General features: G+C 43.7%; 1 long non-coding RNA gene and 1 pseudogene across 15 annotated transcripts; one reads left to right on the top strand and one right to left on the bottom strand.

Moving 5' to 3' along the window:
* Positions 1-646: 646 nt before the first annotated feature.
* On the bottom strand, positions 647-982 carry LOC123161840 (putative cell wall protein; annotated as a pseudogene).
* Positions 983-12,118: 11,136 nt separating this feature from the next.
* Positions 12,119-18,059, top strand: LOC123179766 (uncharacterized). 15 transcript variants are annotated; one of them, XR_006490579.1, is made up of 9 exons: positions 12,119-12,454; positions 12,593-12,709; positions 12,931-13,071; positions 13,580-14,017; positions 14,567-14,671; positions 14,751-14,868; positions 15,856-15,981; positions 17,335-17,375; positions 17,509-18,059. It is a non-coding gene; the product is annotated as an uncharacterized lncRNA (long non-coding RNA). The 15 variants fall into 15 exon arrangements; XR_006490584.1 differs by having other exon boundaries at positions 12,593-12,736; positions 12,936-13,071; XR_006490580.1 differs by having other exon boundaries at positions 12,593-12,736.
* Positions 18,060-18,750: the final 691 nt, after the last annotated feature.

The following is an 18,750-nucleotide window of genomic DNA, read 5'->3' as shown; positions in this document are numbered from 1 at the left end:
TTTAGAGAAAAACAACGCCGGCAGTCTCACCCCAAACCCAGCCCCCCGGGGGCAGCTGGGCGTGCCGGCGTCTCCTTTTTCCCGTGGTTGGCCCACCCTCAGCCTCCCAACTCCCTCTCTCCTCTCTTTTCATCTGGGTCCCGCCCACGTGCCCTCACCCTCTCTCCTCTCCCATGCGCCCTCTCTCGACCGCGCCGACGAGGCAGCGGGGCAGCGAGTGCGACGCCGGTGTCCGGCGTGCGGGGCAGCGAGGTCGCCTAGGCGTGCGTGCTCGACGGCGCGGAGGCCACGGGCGGCCCCGGCACCGGGCGCGGAGGCCACCGAGATGCAGCCGCGGAGGCCGGGCCAGATGGATGCTGGCGGGATAGCCTGCTCGCCGCGTGCAGCCTCCTCCGCTCCCCCGTCCGCGCTGCAGTACCAGGACGCCGCGCGAGCTCTGCCTCAGCCACCGCGCCGATGCCGCGCGAGAGGCCGGCGCGCTCCGCCTCGAGAACTCCGAGCTCCGCATCGTCAACAACGACCTCGCCGGCCGCTTCGCCATGCTCGGCGGCAACCAGCTCTACCAAGTAGTAGATGGATGGGTGCAACGTGTGGACGGACGATGGGCGTAACTTGGGCGTGCTGGCCGGCTGGCCGGCTCGGCCCATCAGGGGGACTCGGAGCGGGGGCGGAAGGGGTTGGGCACCTCGAAGCCGGGGTTGGGCACCCAGGTGTCGTCGGCGCCGGGGATGAACTGCCCGGCCGCTGGCGGCGGCCGGGATGCTGTGGTCCAGCCCGCCGATGTCCGGGATGTAGTGGGTGCCTAGCTCGTACCGCCCGATCCCCGGGATCAGCACCGTCCCCTGCTGGAGTCCGGCAGCTTCACCGCGTCCTCCGTGGGCTTCTCCGCCGGCACGCTGCGCGCCGCCGAGCCCAGCCCGGCGAGGCACGCCGCTGCCACCAGCGCCGCGAGGATCAGCAGGGTCGCCGACTTGCTGGCCATGACGACTGCGTCGGGTGACTAGCTACCTGTGATCGGGACTGGGGGTAGGTGAGTCAGCTTCTTGTTGTCTCGCCATGGTCTCCCACGCCCACAACCCGTTTGGTTGAATGACAGGCAAGAGAAGACCAAAAGAAAAGAAAAAAAAGGCTATCGCTTGGGGGGACGGCTGGGAAGTTTTGCCCCCCAGAGCAAAAACTGTTGCCGGGGCAACCCCAGGACCGCGAAAATACGCCTCCTGGGGCGCAACGAGTGGAGATGCTCTAAGCCTCGGGTGTAAGAACATCTACGGCCGCGATTACCCAGTCCGGCCCTCTATATGTCTGCGGGCGTGCCCGGGCGTGTTCAAGGACAGAGATTGATCAAATCAAATTCTCGCCCACACGTCCGTGTACCTCATATGTGGCACCCAACTATTCTACGAAGATCAAACAACAGACATAGTAATCGGCAACAAACGGAAACCGAAATCCACTTTACATCATCCAAAATATCGACCGCAGTTTATCACCGGACATGTTGGAAACTTAAACAAGTAAAAAACGATAATAGTGAACGGAGAGGGGCATCTTCACCACATCATCGCTTGGCGTTTGCCCTTATAGTCGCTGCACAATTCTAGGTGTCTGTGGCAGGTGGTCGATCATCGGAGTCATCGGAGGTGGAGTTGTGGTCGTCGCCATCGTCGGACGACTAGTCGGAGAGGACGACGACTCCTTCATTCGGCGGACGACCCTGTCCCGCTGCCACTTCAGCTTGGCCTCCCTGGGCCGCCTTCGCCATCTCACGCTCCGACTGCTCAGTGGCAAGCCGGAGCGCCTTCGCGTTCTTCCTCCATAGCCAGTGAGCGTCCGTCCCACCATCGTCAACGACCAGTGGTTGTCCGAAGTGAGGAGCTGCTCGTCCTCGTCAGGCAATGCTGGCAACCCGCGGCGGACATGCGCGGATTGTTCCGCCGCATCCCTCTCCCTCGCATGTTGCCTCTCGCGACAGGCGGCACGCGCTTCCTATTCCATCGAGCGCATCCGGATTAGCGGAGCCGGCACTAGCACCCACAGCTGCTGGGTAGCCCTATCGAATCATGGGCTGGCAGGGGAAGGGGACGGCGTGGGGACGAGCGGACCGCGCAGCCCTCGCGGAGCTGCTCGTGGGCCAGGAGGGGCCAGCTCCGGCGTTAGTGCTGCATTGGTGCGAGAGCGGCAATGAGGCAGATCTGGAGCTGCCCTGATGTCCACCTTGGACCACTCTAGCACAATGCGGATGGCAACTCCTCCTCTACGTCGAGGTCAGAGCCCGAGTGGCTGTCGGGGCTCGACATATGGCCGGAACTGTCATGTTTGATCCAAATCGAAGAGGGGAGAGGAGGGGACAGATCGAGAGAAGAGAGTGGAGTAAGCTAAGGTTAGAAGAGGGGACGGTTTGGTTTTCTTTTGTTGGGACAACGTGGGTTTGGTGGTGGGCCAGGCTGACGTGGACGTCCTCTACCAAGGTGCGCCCTGGCCTCCCTATATCTCCCCTACATTTGAGTTGGATAAGTGGGGCGCCGGACAGCTCAGGCATTTGAGGGTGGTTTTGAGGAGCCTTGGTGGGTCGTTTTTGTTTTACTACTGACTAAGTTACCGGTCCATTGACCTAGACGTTTGAGACCGGTTTAAGGCACCCGACTGTATATGCTATAACATTGATACCTTGGAGTTGTCCACTCCAGGCTTATTGGTCGTCGTGCACCTACAGAAAACCCCGCAAAAAAGAAACTAATCTATTATCAAATAGAAAAAACATAAGCTTTCATCTTTCACTCGGTTTTTCCTTCACCACATTTTAATTTTATATATCCAACTTCTCACATATGCCCCTTCATTCGACTGGTATTTATATCTTCTATTTACTATTAAATTGATATTTTACCCGCTGATTTATTTAGGACCCTAATAAATACCAAACGTGTGGCACCAAGCAATTTCGCCTGACATTTGTTTATGACAAGTCTAGTTACCCGAGGATGGCAATTTTAGTTGTGAAGGTATGGCAACTTCCTGTTTGGATGCCAACTTTCAATTTTTTGCGGGGTTTTGTTTATTTACGGATGGCATTTTTAGTTGAGAAAACATCAGGACGATCTTACTTGGTGCCACACATATGGCACTTATCATTTGCGTTAATTTCAAACCAATTTTACCTTTTAAATTATATCATTCTTTTCCATACCTGGTAATATTTTTTTGGAAAGAAATCAATCAGGATCAATCGCTACAAAAAATTGATAACACTTTAAATCGGACACACATACCATGGTCGATATTTGATCAATCTTTGCCAAATTTTGGCAACACCATATATCAGGTACACATGTTATGGAAAGGAATATCAGCCAGGTTTACAACCCAATCAATAACATCAATATCTATAAATATATGTGAGACATAAATGATGTTTTTTAACAAGGTACAGACACAAGCGCTCATACATACGCGCATACACTCACCCCTATGAACGCACACACGCACACCCTACCACTACAGGAATCAGAAACTTTGCCGTCAGCCATGGCTGACAGCAAAGGCATGCCAGGCTGACGGCAAAGACCTTTACCGTCAGCCAGCAGACGGCAATAGGTCCGGCTGAATAGGCTACGGAAAAGGCCTCTTTGCCGTCTGCTGGCGGACGGCAAAGATGAAATGGTCTTTGCCGTCAGCTAGCGGACGACAAAGGACCTGGACTGCACACGTGCCAGCTTAGGGTCGTTAAGGGGTTAACGGTGTGCTTTGACGTCTGCTGGCAGACGGCAAAAATGCAAAGAATGCAAAGTTCTTTCCCGTCTGCTAGCAGACGGCAAAGAAACCATATAGGCCAGCCCAGTGCCCCCAGGTTGTACAGGTAGCTACCACGTGGCAGCTTTGCCGTCCGCTGGCTGATGGCAATGCTCTTTGCCGTCTGCCAGCAGACGGCAAAGTGCCTGCATAGCCCCCTTTTTTTGCTTTTATTCATTCAATTAGATAGAATTTCACAGATATCTCTCTCTCTCTCTCTCTCTCTCTCTCTCTATATATATATATATATATATATATATATATATATATATATATATATATATATATATATATATTCTTGGTAGACCTTTCCTTAGAACAATTGGTGCAATTACTGATATGAAGGAAGGGAACATTAGATTCCAATTTCCATTAAGGAAAGGCATGGAGCACTTTCCAAGAAAGAAAGTTAAATTACCTTATGAATCTATCATGAGAGCTACTTATGAATTGAGTGCCAATGATGGCACCACTTAGACCTATCCTCGCTTTTATGCCTAGCTTGGGGTGTTAAACAATAGCGCTAGTTGGAAGGCAACCCAATTTTATTTTTATTTTTGCTTCTGTTCAGTAATAAATATTTCAACTACCTTCTGTTTAGATGTGTTTTTATGTTTTAATTAGTGTTTGTGCCAAGTTAAACCTATAGGATCTTCTTGGACGATAGTTATTTGATCTTGCTGAAAATTCCAGAAACTTTCTGTTCACGAAAACAATTGTTTAAAATCACTAGAACATGATAAAATATTGATTCCAATTGCAGTAGATCAATAAACAAATTATCTAGGTCGTCCTATTTTGGTAGAATTGTTTGAGTTCCAGAAGTTTGCGTTAGTTACAGATTACTACAGACTGTTCTGTTTTTGACAGATTCTGTTTTTCGTGTGTTGTTTGCTTATTTTGATGAATCTATGGCTAGTAAAATAGTTTATAAACCATAGAGAAGTTGGAATACAGTAGGTTTAACACCAATACAAATAAAGAATGAGTTCATTACAGTACCTTGAAGTGGTGTTTTGTTTTCTTTCGCTAACGGAGCTTACGAGAATTTCTGTTATGTTTTGTGTTGTGAAGTTTTCAAGTTTTGGGTAAAGATTTGATGGCTTATGGAACAAGGAGTGACAAGAGCCTAAGCTTGGGGATGCCCATGGCACCCCAAGATATTCAAGGATAACCAAAAGCCTAAGCTTGGGGATGCCCCGGAAGGCATCCCCTCTTTCGTCTTCGTCTATCGGTAACTTTACTTGGAGCTATATTTTTATTCACCACATGATATGTGTTTTGCTTGGAGCGTCTTGTATGATATTAGTCTTTGCTTTTTAGTTTACCATAATCATCCTTGCTGTACACACCTTTTGGGAGAAACCCACATGATAGGAATTTATTAGAATACTCTTTGTGCTTCACTTATATCTTTTGAGCTAGATAGTTTTGCTCTATATGCTTCACTTATACTTTTTAGAGCACGGCGGTGGCTGAATTTTGAAAAAATTGTTGATCTCTCATGCTTCACTTATATTATTTTGAGAGTCTTTTAGAACAGCATGGTATTTGCTATGGTTATAAAATTGGTCCTAAAATGATGGGCATCCAAGTTGGGTATAATAAAAACTGTCATAGGAAGTGAATTGGATGCTATGATCAATTTGATTCTTGATAATTTTTTTGAGATATAGAGGTGGTAATATTAGAGTCATGCTAGTTGGGTAATTGTGAATTTAAAGAATACTTGTGTTGAAGTTTGTGATTCCCGTAGCATGCACGTATGGTGAACCGCTTTGTGATGAAGTCGGAGCATAATTTATTTATTGATTGTCTTCCTTATGAATGGCGGTCGGGGACGAGCGATGGTCTTTTCCTACCAATCTATCCCCCTAGGAGCATGCGCGTAGTACTTTGTTTTCAAAGACTTGTAGATTTTTGCAATAAGTATATGAGTTCTTTATGACTAATGTTGAGTCCATGGATTATACGCACTTCCACCCTTCCACAATTGCTAGCCTCTCTTGTGCCGCGCAACTTTCGTCGGTAGCATACACCCACCTTATACCTTCCTCAAAACAGCCACCATACCTACCTATTATGGCATTTCCATAGCCATTCCGAGATATATTGCCATGCAACTTTCCACCATTCGTTTATTATGACACGCATCATCATTGTCATATTGCTCTTTGCATGATCATGTAGTTGACATCGTATTTGTGGCAAAGCCACCTTCATAATTTTCATACATGTCACTCTTGGTTCATTGCATATCCTGGTACACCGCCGGAGGCATTCACATAGAGTCATATTTTGTTCTAAGTATTGTTGTAATTCTTGAGTTGTAAATCAATAAAAGTGTGATGATCTTCATTAGAGCATTGTCCCAAGTGAGGAAAGGATGATGAATACTATGATTCCCCCACAAGTCGGGATGAGACTTCAGACTTTATAAAAATAAAGGAGGCCAAAGAAGCCCACAAAAAAAGAGAGAGAGAGAGAAAAAGAAAAAAAGGGAAGAAAGGGAAAAAAAAGAAAGAAGAAAAAATAATAATGAGAGAAAAGAGAGAAGGGGCAATGCTACTATCCTTTTTACCACACTTGTGCTTCAAAGTAGCACTGTGATCTTCATGGTAGAGAGTCTCCTATGTTGTCACTTTCATATACTAGTGGGAATTTTTCATTATAGAACTTGGCTTGTATATTCCAATGATGGGCTTCCTCAAAATGCCCTAGGTCTTCATGAGCAAGCAAGTTGGATGCACACCCACTTAGTTTCTTTTGTTGAGCTTTCATACATTTATAGCTCTACTGCATCCGTTGCATGGCAATCCCTACTCACTCACATTGATATCTATTAACGGGCATCTCCATAGCTCGTTGATACGCCTAGTTGATGTGAGACTATCTTCTCCTTTTTTGTCTTCTCCACAACCACCATTCTATTCCACATATAGTGCTATGTCCATAGCTCACGCTCATGTATTCCGTGAAAGTTGAAAAAGGTTTGAGATTACTAAAGTATGAAACAATTCCTTGGCTTGTCATCGGGGTTGTGCATGATTAAATACTTTGTGTGATGAAGATAGAGCATAGCCAGACTACATGATTTTGTAGGGATAACTTTCTTTAGCCATGTTATTTTGAGAAGACATGATTGCGTTATTAGTATGCTTGAAGTATTATTATTTCTTATGTCAATATGAACTTTTATTTTAAATCATTTGGATCTGAACATTCATGCCACAATAAAGAAAACTACAATGAATTATGCTAGGTAGCATTCCACATCAAAAATTCTGTTTTTATCATTTACCTACTCGAGGACGAGCAGGAATTAAGCTTGGGGATGCTTGATACGTCTCCAACGTATCTATAATTTTTGATTGTTCCATGCTATTATATTACCCGTTTTGGATGTATATGGGCTTTACTTTACACTTTTATATCATTTTTGGGACTAACCTACTAACCGGAGGCCCAACCCGAATTGCTGTTTTTTTTGCCTATTTCAGTGTTTCGAAGAAAAGGAATACCAAACGGAATGAAACCTTCGGGAGCGATCTTTTTGGAACAAACGTGATCCAAGGACTTGGAGTGGAAGTCAAGAAACAAACGAGGCGGCCACGAGGGTGGAGGGCGCCCCCCCTACTGGGCGCGCCCCCTGTCTCGTGGGCCCCTCGAGCGTCCACCGACCTACTTCTTCCTCCTATATATACCCATGTACCCCGAAAACATCAGAGGGGACCACGAAAAACTATTTCCACCGCCGTAACCTTCTGTATCCGTGAGATCCCATCTTGGAGCCTTCGCCGGCGCTCGCTGGAGGGGGAATCGATCACGGAGGGCTTCTACATCAACACCATAGCCCTTCCGATGAGTTGTGAGTAGTTTACCACAGACCTTCAGGTCCATAGTTATTAGCTAGATGGCTTCTTCTCTCTCTTTGAATCTTAATACAAAGTTCTCCTCAATCTTCTTGGAGATCTATTCGATGTAACTCTTTTTGCGGTGTGTTGATCGAGATCCGATGAATTGTGGGTTTATGATCAAGTTTATCTATGAGAAATATTTGAATCTCCTCTGAATTCTTTTATGTGTGATTACGTTACCTTTGCAAGTCTCTTCGAATTATCAGTTTGGTTTGGCCTACTAGATTGATCTTTCTTGCAATGGGAGAAGTGCTTAGCTTTGGGTTCAATCTTGCGGTGTCCTTTCCCAGTGACAGCAGGGGCAGCAAGGCACGTATTGTATTGTTGCCATCGAGGATAAAAAGATGGGGTTTATATCATATTGCATGAATTTATCCCTCTGCATCATGTCATCTTTCTTAATGCGTTACTCTGTTCTTTATGAACTTAATAGTCTAGATGCATGCTGGATAGCGGTCGATGTGTGGAGTAATAATAGTAGATGCAGAATCATTTCAGTCTACTTGTCACGGACGTGATGCCTATATACATGATCATGCCTAGATAATCTCATAATTATTCGCTTTTCTATCAATTGCTCGACAGTAATTTGTTCACCCACCGTAATACTTATGCTATCTTGAGAGAAGCCGCTAGTGAAACCTATGGCCCCCGGGTCTATCTTTTATCATATAAGCTTTCAATCTAATTTTATTTGCATCTTTTACTTTTCCAATCTATATCACAAAAATACCAAAAATATTATCTTATCATATTATCTCTATCAGATCTCACTTTCGCAAGTGGCCGTGAAGGGATTGACAACCCCTTTATTGCGTTGGTTGCGAGTTCTTGTTTGTTTGTGTAGGTGTGTGAGACTTTTGAGGAGCCTCCTACTGGATTGATACCTTGGTTCTCAAAAACTGAGGGAGATACTTATGCTATTGTGCTGCATCACCCTTTCCACTTCAAGGAAAACCAATGCAAGCTCAAGACGTAGCAATTGCGAAGGCAAGCGCGGCACGTGCGAAAGAAATTTCCTAGTTAATGTAGGCGCTTCAGCATCAAGCTGGACGAGACCTTCAAAGTGAATGCAGTAAGTCACAACGACAAGTGTTTTTTTGTAATTAAGCATATGCTTCATTTGCTTCAACTTATAATTTTAATTTTTTACTATTCTACTACCGTATCCCCTGCCATGCAAGAATTTTTGTATTGGATAAGATAGGTTTCAGTACTATGAAAACTATGGAGGTAAAGAGAGTTTACTTGAAGACCGAGCATGGTTATACTTTCCATGCAAAATTATACAATGCAGACACCTACACCTATTTTGAATGCAAAACTTGGCAAGCACTATGCAAGGCTTATGCATTTGAGCCTGATATGGTTATCACCTTTGATATTCGTCCGGAAGGTGATATTGAAGGTCATACCGATATCTGGGTCGATGTACATACGCCTCTAGTTCTACCATTATGTGAGTGTTCCTCAACCATATTTATGTCTTCGATATTGTTTATTTCAAAAGTAGTTGACAACTAATTTCTATTGACAGCTTATTTCCATTCAAGCAAACATGTCCGGCGCTTGGTAGACAGGACCTTCCACTGTCCCAGGGTTGAACTAAACTGCGAGGGGATAAGTCAATATGTTTCATTGCTTGAGGATCTTGATGCTGTCAAGAGAAATTATTTTCCTAGACTTGCAAATCTTAGTACTCAAAACGCGCGACCAATAGTGTTCATATTGAACTACGGTCACACGTATTTAAGAAAGATGGTAAGATTTTTAATATTTGTCCTTAGTGCATCTTTTGCATACATTATTTTTTAAGCTAAACTTCATTGCTAAGTATGTTACTATACGATGTTTTTCAACAGGGACTCCCGATGATAGTTGTGCCTCAGTGGATCTCGACTAACGGTCGCATGTCAATTGTTAGTTTATGGCCAAGACATCCTACATTGCACACGAGCGCATTCAAGATTTCTAGAACCGAGGAATGCTTAATAGTGAAAGACTGGAGCAAAATTGTGAATGATCTCAGAGAAGTACTAGGGGGCAACAATCAGAAGCGCAACCCACGATTAGGAGACAGGTTCATCTGCATGCTCCAATATGATGAATCAGGAGAGCTACACATGTTCTATGCCATTTTACCTGAGAGAGCATGAGGAGTGATTAGCTAGTTCCTGCTATTAGTACTTGTCGTCTCATGTCCGTGTTTCGTCCTGAACTTAATTATTAGTGATTTGCTTTTGTGGCCTTAGTTATGAACGCTTATAATAATCTCATGACCATGTTGAACTCGATGATATCTTTGCTTTTTGTACAAATGAATGTTTCTTCTTGAAGCTACTGTTGGTGGTGATTACATAATGATGATAAAAATAGCGGTAATGACTATATATATATATATATATATGATAATTATTAATTAGCTAGTGTTGTTGTTGGTGATGATATGAGATGCAAGAGTTTTTATATTAATATGATGATGATGATGAGTTATTATATAATTTATGAAAGGGAAAATAAATGGAAAACAATCTCTAAATTAAATGGGAAACACAAAATTAAAGGGAAAATAAATAATAAAACCAAAACCCCCCAAAGCTTTTAGTACCGGCTGGTGTTAGCAACCGGTACTAAAGGGCTCCCCGTCACCGGCGTTGGCACGTGCCACGTGGTGGCCCTTTAGCGGTGGTTCGTGCAGAACCGGTACTTAAGGGGGGAGGGGGGGGGCGACCTTTAGTCGCCACCCTTTAGTGCCGGTTACAAAACCGACACTAAAGGGCCTTACGAACCGGTGCTATAGCCCGGTTCTACACTAGTGTCTGCTAGAAAAAAGAAGAGGAAAGAAACAAAAACGTCATAACGTTCCAGCTAACCGTGTAAACTAAGTATTGCCTACGCCGGAACTATCAATTGGTCCCATTACCTACCGCATTATTGACCTTGCAGGTGCTCTCAGAATCATCACCTATAACACCTAGCGTGTTTGGCAAATCAAAGGAAAGGGAATGGAGTTTACAAGTGATAGTTTGTTGACGTATTAGCTTTGGCAAATAGATTATTAGACGCTATCCCACGTTTGGTTGTGTGATAGGAATTTACTGCCATTTTTCTATCTCAGTGCGCAACAGAGCGATCTTTTGCTAATTCCCTATCACGGCTGAATTACCAGGTCACACCACGGAAGAGATATGGGGGAGTTGACCATTTTAATTCCCCTTCCCCAACCCACTTCAACTCCCATGTCCACGAACCAATCAAATGATTCTACCTCCTTTGTACCATAAATTCTCATTCCCTACCTCCAATTTTACTCAACCAAACATGTTTTAATAGTATGAAAAGTCCGAGATTGGCGAGAGACAATATGTTTTATCTTTGAACAAAGACGAGAGTAAACTCACGGTCGAGTTATAGCAGTACAACATCATATGTAAGGGCATCCAACAGTTAGTTAGGGTTTGTCGTGTCTTCCGCCAGCGCAACCGGTGATCTGCCTCGTCTCCTGTGGCCTTAGGGCCATGCATGTGCGCTAGATCCCGACACTTGTTGGCATGAGGGCTCCATTTTGGGGTGCTTTTTTGACAGGTTTTGTGTCACATACAGTGAGGCGCTGCGGGTGCGGCTCTCTGAAAATGGAATAAGCTACTTCTGGCTTTGCCTTCATCCTTGCGGTGCTTCTAGCATCGTCGAAGGGCATGTGGAGATTTGTCTCCGGTGAACCTCATGCGATTCGGTTGACATTTTCTTTAGTGGATCCACATCCATCCGGCTTTCATTCGTCGGTGTTCGTATGTCTCTAGGTTGGATCCTTCTTATAGACGCTTCTGCTCCGTGACGGCGGCCTATAGGACCTTTGCACGACAACTTTTTGACCATCAACCACAATAAGGTTTTCCCGACTCCGGTGAGGAACGAGCAATCACGGCGGTGCGCCTTCGGTTTGCCCCAGTGCATATAATCATCGCTAGGTGGTATCCGGGCCTACAATTAATGAATAGTTTGATGGTTTCTCCTGCAAAAAGAAAAGGAAAGACAAGCGTAAAATTTAACAATACTATTAGATTTCATTATCCTTCATCGGTGTGAAAATCTTAGGTTTTGTTAACCACTTGGTGCACTCAAATATAGAAATCCCTCATTTTTCCTTGTTGTACAGATCGATTGCTTCCATTGCAAAAAAATAAAAAAAATTGTACAATTGCAGATACCTACATACATGCTATACAGTCATCGAGAAGCATTGACGTGCGCATCATGGGCGTAACCTCGTAATCTTGTCGGCAGCAAGATAAAATTGATGCACTGTACAGTCGGATGCGTATTGGCAAGGAGAAAGCAAAGTGTGGCCCACCGCTTCTCGTTTGCAGATAGGGAGTCGCCTCGAGCCCCACCCGCACTCCTTTCTCTCCCACGCAACCTCCCCTTTCCTCATTTTCCCTTCCCCGCCGCCCCCGTCCCCGCCCCATCGGCGCATTCCAGTTCCTCCGTCGCCGGCCACCGGAGAAGGCGCCTTCCTCAGATCCGCTTCTCCCCTAAAACTTCTCAACTTTGTGTTGCACCCGTCCTCAATGATGGTTGTAGAGGAGGGGGCAGGGAAGTAGATGGCGTGGCCGTCGGCCGGAGACAGAGCAGGGTGCTGCCAACGGGAGAGGCGCCCCTCCCTGCTTCTTGGCGAGCGTGGCCACTTCTTCCAGGCCCGCTACTTCGTCGAGGATGACGAGATCAACATCTACAAGACATGGCTGTTGGTACGTGGTCGATGCAAACGCACAAATCCCATCCATTTACATTTCTCTGGTTTACTTCAGATTTATTGCATACGTTTTGTCTTATTTTCATCTCATGTGGTGATTCTTTGATGGGTTCAAACTTCGAATTTGAGGCAGAGGAGGCTCGTGCAGCGCGTGGGGTGATGGGAGCGGGAAGAAAAGAAAGAGCGGCGGCGGCAGCGAATTTCTCCATCTCACGGGGCCAGCCCTCCTGTCCGCGCCGCAACACCGCTGGTATCGACGCGGTGAAATCCTTCTCAGGTGGCAGAGGCTAACAGCCTTGATATATTTGGAGATTCTAAGTGTGTAGTTTTCTTTGTGCACACCAATTGTTTGATGAATTGCTAGAAGAAATTGTACGTCTTTTTGTTGTGTGTGTTTGAAGCAGGTAAAGTGTGATTTAGCCATGCTTTTTAAAATCACTCATGAAATCTTTTGAAAATGTGATGAAGTAGTTCAGTTGACCGAATGTGGTGGCCTATCGCCGACCGTGGCGGTGGTGGATTCCCTAAGGTGGGTAACTGAGGCAGCCACGGAGGGAGGTCACTCTTAGTTCATCTGCCGGTTTGCTCTGTCTCCTGACGGCAGCCAATGAGGTGATTTCTATTGCACTAGATGTTAATTTTTGCATAGGCTTTGCTGCTGCTCCTCTTTGTGTCTGTTTAGTCTTCCTCATTGCTTTGTCCATGCTCAGCTTTATAATAAGTACACTGGTATGGTGACTCCCTCTCAATACTGGATGTCTTACTTCCCTTATTTAGACTGTTGATTTCTTTTGCAAGAAGAGGCCCTTGTTCCAGTTGATAAGGGAATCATGTAGCAGCAGTAGTTAATATGCTTTTTAGTTTTATTATAAGTAAATTGCCAAATAAATGTGTCATAACATAAGTATTGATTCTATGATTCTATATATGTATCAAACCTTGATGAACTGGTTTTGGTTGATACTATTTTAAATTTAGTTCCAGATACTGCAGAATTTCTAATTTTCTGTTACATTTGATTATGGTATATGCTGCAGCAACTATGCGTTCAGACTTCAAATATGTCAGTAAGCCAATTTAGAGCTTTGCTACATTTACGTCAGTATTTGTTTCACTTTAGTGCACCATGAGGCGGCTAGCAGGAGCCCTAAGGTCGATGGCGCCGGGGAGGAGGCAGACTGGCAGGACGGGTACTGTCGTGCTGACTGGAGCAGCGGCCGGAATGTGTCTCCGGCATGAGAGGGTGGGATGAGGACGAGGCCCTTTCGTTTTGCTAAGCTAAGATCCACACTTCTGTTTTGTTCTTCCACTGCAATGTTGATTCTACTGACCTAATCCATAGCTCTGGATCCATATTCCTTGCAGGGGCGTTATCTCTTGGCGCGGTGGCGCGAGGCTGCAGGAGGCCAGCCCGGGTTTGCTGAGGTGATCTCCCTGTCCTTGGACGAGGAGGTCGACAAGGACGCGGTGGTGGAACTTGTCGAGGAAGAAGAAGAACCGGCGCAAGGAGAGGAGGAAGAAGCAGCGGAAGGAAGACGCCGCTGACAGTCAGGACAAGGTAAATATTGCAGGCCTACGCATAGCTTGTGATTATGCAGTATCATGTTTTTATTTTAGCAAAAGAGGCTTTATTAGCAATGTCATGTAGAATCACTTTGAATTGGAAGTTACGTGGTTCAGCTGCATGAAGTGTGAGCTCACTGGAAGTTCTTTCGACGTGTGGATCTAGAGGAGCATGTCGGTTGCTTTTGTGCTTTGCTAATGCTGCCGTATTGCTATGATAATTTGGTTAACTATGCTTTACCAGGAGTCAATGGTCGATACTATCCAATTATCTATTTTTGGGGACAGTATAAATGGCAGTATGTTGTTTCCTGTGCAGAAGGCACATACTTTTTGGTTTCGTGAAAATCAAAGTGATGCAATGTTTTTGTTTTCATCTGTTAAAAGTTAGTGAAACATGTGCGTGCACACTGAAACATACATGAACTGAAAAGCGGATTGAAAACCTTGGCATGTTTAGTACAACTGATTTTATCTTAGTGACCCGACATCTTTATTTGGTCTTCCTAGAGTTGCAGGTGATGAATGTATTTGTCCCTTTCAGCTTCAGGTTGCTGGCACCTAGGAGGGACGGGATAGCAAGATCAGTGCTCATTGAAGATGGTGTTGATTCCCCTTACCCGACAACATAGTTCTGCGGAAGCTTCTTGTAAGTACCAAGTAAATTTCCTTTTACATGGATAACTGTGTGAGTTGATAGTTATCTTGCTTCTGCTTATCATGACCAGCATATACCAAGACACTTCTCCGTATGTGATATACACACACGCACGCAGTGAGCTTTTCTCTGCGGTTCTGGTGACCGGCACATAGGGTTTCCATTCCATGGTGTTGCCGATGAGCAAGGTAAATCCTCTATGCTTGGTCACTTTGACCCTGTATTTATGCTATGGTCACTTGAGATTTATGCATCTGAGCTTCTCATTTTTATCTATGATAGACAGAGCATGATTTTGATCGATCTTTCCTATGTAAACCACTGTACATCAATTCCGTTGGATTCTTTGACAGATTTATGTATTTATGCTTGTTTCCTAGAGTGACAGAAGCTAGAGTGGCAGAAGAAGAGCACGGAGAACATCCTCTCCTTTACATCTAAAATCGAATTTATAGGTGGTCGATCCATGGAGTTCAAGTATTTGTCAAATTGCTTGCAAGACTGATAGTTTTATTGATATGCCTCATATGCAAGCTCCTAACCCACTGTAGAAGTTGTCTGTTGTGGAAAAAAATGAATGCCAATTTGCCTGTATGAAAAAAAATGCTCTTGTGCAGCATATGCCCATTCGCTATCTGATGGTTGCAGCTTAAGGCATGCTAACAAACTCGCAGGATGGAGTTAAAACTCTTCATCTTTGTCTAGCAGCATCAGAATTACAGTCTAGCAGTATCTCGGTAAGAAACATATTGCATGATAAATAACTAATGCCACTGGGGAGACAGTATGTGAAGATTGGATTATTGCAAGAAGACAAAAAGCTTTGGAAATCAAGTGCCATGCTCTGTTTTTTTTGCAGGTCACAAAATGCTTTGGATAGCATATGTACTTCTGTCAGTTGCATTCCGTATCTTTTATCTCATCTATTTTATTTTGATTAGGAGATTGAAAAAATAAGGGTAACCGTTCTGCGTTGGAAATAATTTCTAGTTAAAAAAGCATGCCATGGCTTAACCTGATAAACACATGATAAGTCTCCTTTTGTGATTCAGGGAAAGGAAAACAGCATCATCCCACGTTCTTACATTCAGATTTCTGAGCAGAGAGATAGTAGTTTGTAAGGTCTCGGTCAAACTGCAGAGCTCTGTTAATGATGGGGGAGCACTTGTTGTCAGGGTTGGCTACGGTGGCGGCAAGATAACATTCATGGAACTGGAGCTCACCCGGAGGAGGAAAATCCGTTAGTTCTTCTCGCGCCCTTCGTCATCCATGATAAAGATCATCAATGCAAAGCCATCAAGGTACTTAATGCGACTTCACACACACATCCTCTGCATTTATTTTCGTCCTTCTTTGATTGCTACTACTCTGTAATCAACATGTTCTTCACCTGACCAAGCATAGGCCACCTTCTGCCTGCACAGCACAAACAATCAAATTTTATTACAAAGTCACAATCTTTCAGTAAAGAAATCGTTCATAGAGGACATGATTCTTTCACTCACATCTTCATTCATACAGCAAGAACATCACAACAAGATTTACCATTCACCTGAGATCTTTCACTTCGAACAAACCAATACTAAATATTGACCATCATAGTGCTACCAGTCTAAGCTTGCTAACTACAAATTTCATACCTGCCATTTCATACACTCACCATTTGGTAAATGAACTCCGAGTGATGCAATTTCCTTATCCAAATTAAAACTACTGTACAAATAGTTAGCCCAAGTCGCAGTTCATTGTTTAAACTCTTATACCTACATCGATCTTGTAGTTAAGCATTATTTTTCAAGGATCAGTAGATTACAGAGTAGGATGATACTAATTTAAGATGCCTACCTCGATGAGATTTTACGCCAAATGTACATACATGATTTGCAGAAACTTTTTGCATAAAAACAATACTCCATGGCATGGAAAGAAGAGCATTTCTTATGTTTCAACATTGATATAAATTAAAGTATATACCTGATGCCATTCACATTTGAACATTGAAAATAACTTAATATTATTATTCGGTGAATATGTTCTCCATATATTTCGCAGACAACCGCAATACTTGTGTATAGAAAAAGTAGGAGCTTATTTTACTGGTGCAATCTACCATTTTACTTACTAATTCAGAAGGTAGTTACTAATTTGCAATGCGTTAAATAAATTTAAGATATAAATACGTTTGGTTATGAAATATAATCATTTTACAATTATTACACATACACTACAAACACGAGCAATAATAACATATTTTTTCCCTATCTCCCCTGTCTCTTCTCTTTTGTTTTGCCTAGACTGGGTGGTGATTTATTTTTCTGCTAACACTTTTATTAAGAAATGATTTTTGTAAGTTTGAGTTTGATAAATAACATGGTTTCTGAAAGCCAATTTGGTCCAATATCGCCTACGAAAAACTAAAAGATATTCATCCAGGCCCAACGAGTCTGAACAAGGAGTAGCTTACAAAGTTCTGTTGCATATGCATTTAAAATTAGGCAGACACGTTTTTTGTCAATTGGTGACATGTCCCTTATTAGTTTGCTATCTTCGACTATTTGTTAGGCAACACACTAATTTCAAAAGAACTATGCTGATCTCCCCATGTTTATTTGGTGGTGTTTGTGTGTTTGATGTTATGATCTTTGTACTGACAGGTTCTTTGTACCATGGTCTTTGACCCTGTTTCTGAGATCAGGTAGCTGGACTGCTTTGACACATAGTTGAGACAATTACATTTCAATAACTGAGATTGTTTTTGCACTATACTTATATTTTATTACCCTTTGTACAACCATCCAAGGAAACCTTACTGCCTTTTATTTTTGCAGTTTCAGGTATTAACGTTGTTGAAGATCATCCTCAACAACTCCTCGCTACGCCCACTAGCTGTAAGATACCGTTCCCCGAGTTCTTACTTACTGCTGTAGTTGATTGGATTGGAAGATATTTGTGTTTTATCAAATTCATATGGGATTCTTTTAAGTTTGAGAAAAAATGATGCAAGAGAACGAGGAAGGCCCCAACCAGCCGACGGACGTGGCGGCTGCTGCAGCTGTTGGTGCTCTGGGCGCGCAAGGGTAGCTCGATCCTCCTCCTGGTCTAGACACTGCAGCACAGCCGCGTCAGCCTTGGCGGCTGGCGCATCACAAAGAGCTACATGTAGATGAACTGCAGCGACAATTCTGGAACTGCAATACAACGACATGATGAAGAGAAGCATCTGATAGATATAGCATTAAGATTGCTTGTTTATTTGATGTGTTTGGTTCACTTTTTATGAAGAGGAGCATCGTATGTAATGCATCAGCTGTACATGGATGTATGTTATCAATCAGAGCTCAAATTCACTGGAAAGGGTGCCACACTACCTGGCACCGCACAAACTTTCTCTCAGGTGGCGCCACTGGGTGGCGCTCCAACCACTAGTTCGTACAAATGTATGTGCGCACATCCTATCTTTATGAGAACTTCGGAGATACCGAGCCAACAGAACATCTTGTATTGACGAAGTCACCACAGACACCTTCGTAGACGACGGGAATGTCACCTCTCACTGATTGAATGTCGTCGAAAATACTGAAATAAACCCAAAAAAATGCAAGCACCAATCCCAAGTTTAGGAGTTAACCTAGTGAGCATGTTTCATCACAGGAAAACCTACCTATTTTTTTCTATAATCAGCAAACCTTACGATGTGAGATATGCTCAAGTCTGCACTTATTAGTTCTTAAATAGTTCACCCTCTTTACCTCACCAATTCATGCATGTCTGCATCAATAGCAGTCACGTAATTATCCATCTCATACATCTTACACAAACTCATGTCATTAGCATGTCATCTTCTTTATGTGGAATGAAAAATTGACAAGAATTTTCTGTAGACAATGATCGTTAGGATGTATTCAAGAATAAAATATGAATTGAAGAAGACAATACAAGCATATAAGTATTGGCTGGTATGTTTTTTATCCATAAATAATAAAGCATGTTTCCTAAGAAAAAACTACAATGCTACAAGACTTTTTGAAGATACATTTATTAAAATGAAAAAAAGGAGTACAATATATTAA

Source organism: Triticum aestivum, chromosome 1D (genome assembly GCF_018294505.1).
Source record: "Triticum aestivum cultivar Chinese Spring chromosome 1D, IWGSC CS RefSeq v2.1, whole genome shotgun sequence".
Taxonomy (NCBI): domain Eukaryota; kingdom Viridiplantae; phylum Streptophyta; class Magnoliopsida; order Poales; family Poaceae; genus Triticum; species Triticum aestivum.
Note: the sequence above shows the minus strand (reverse complement) of the source record. Positions and strands in the feature narration are given on the sequence as shown.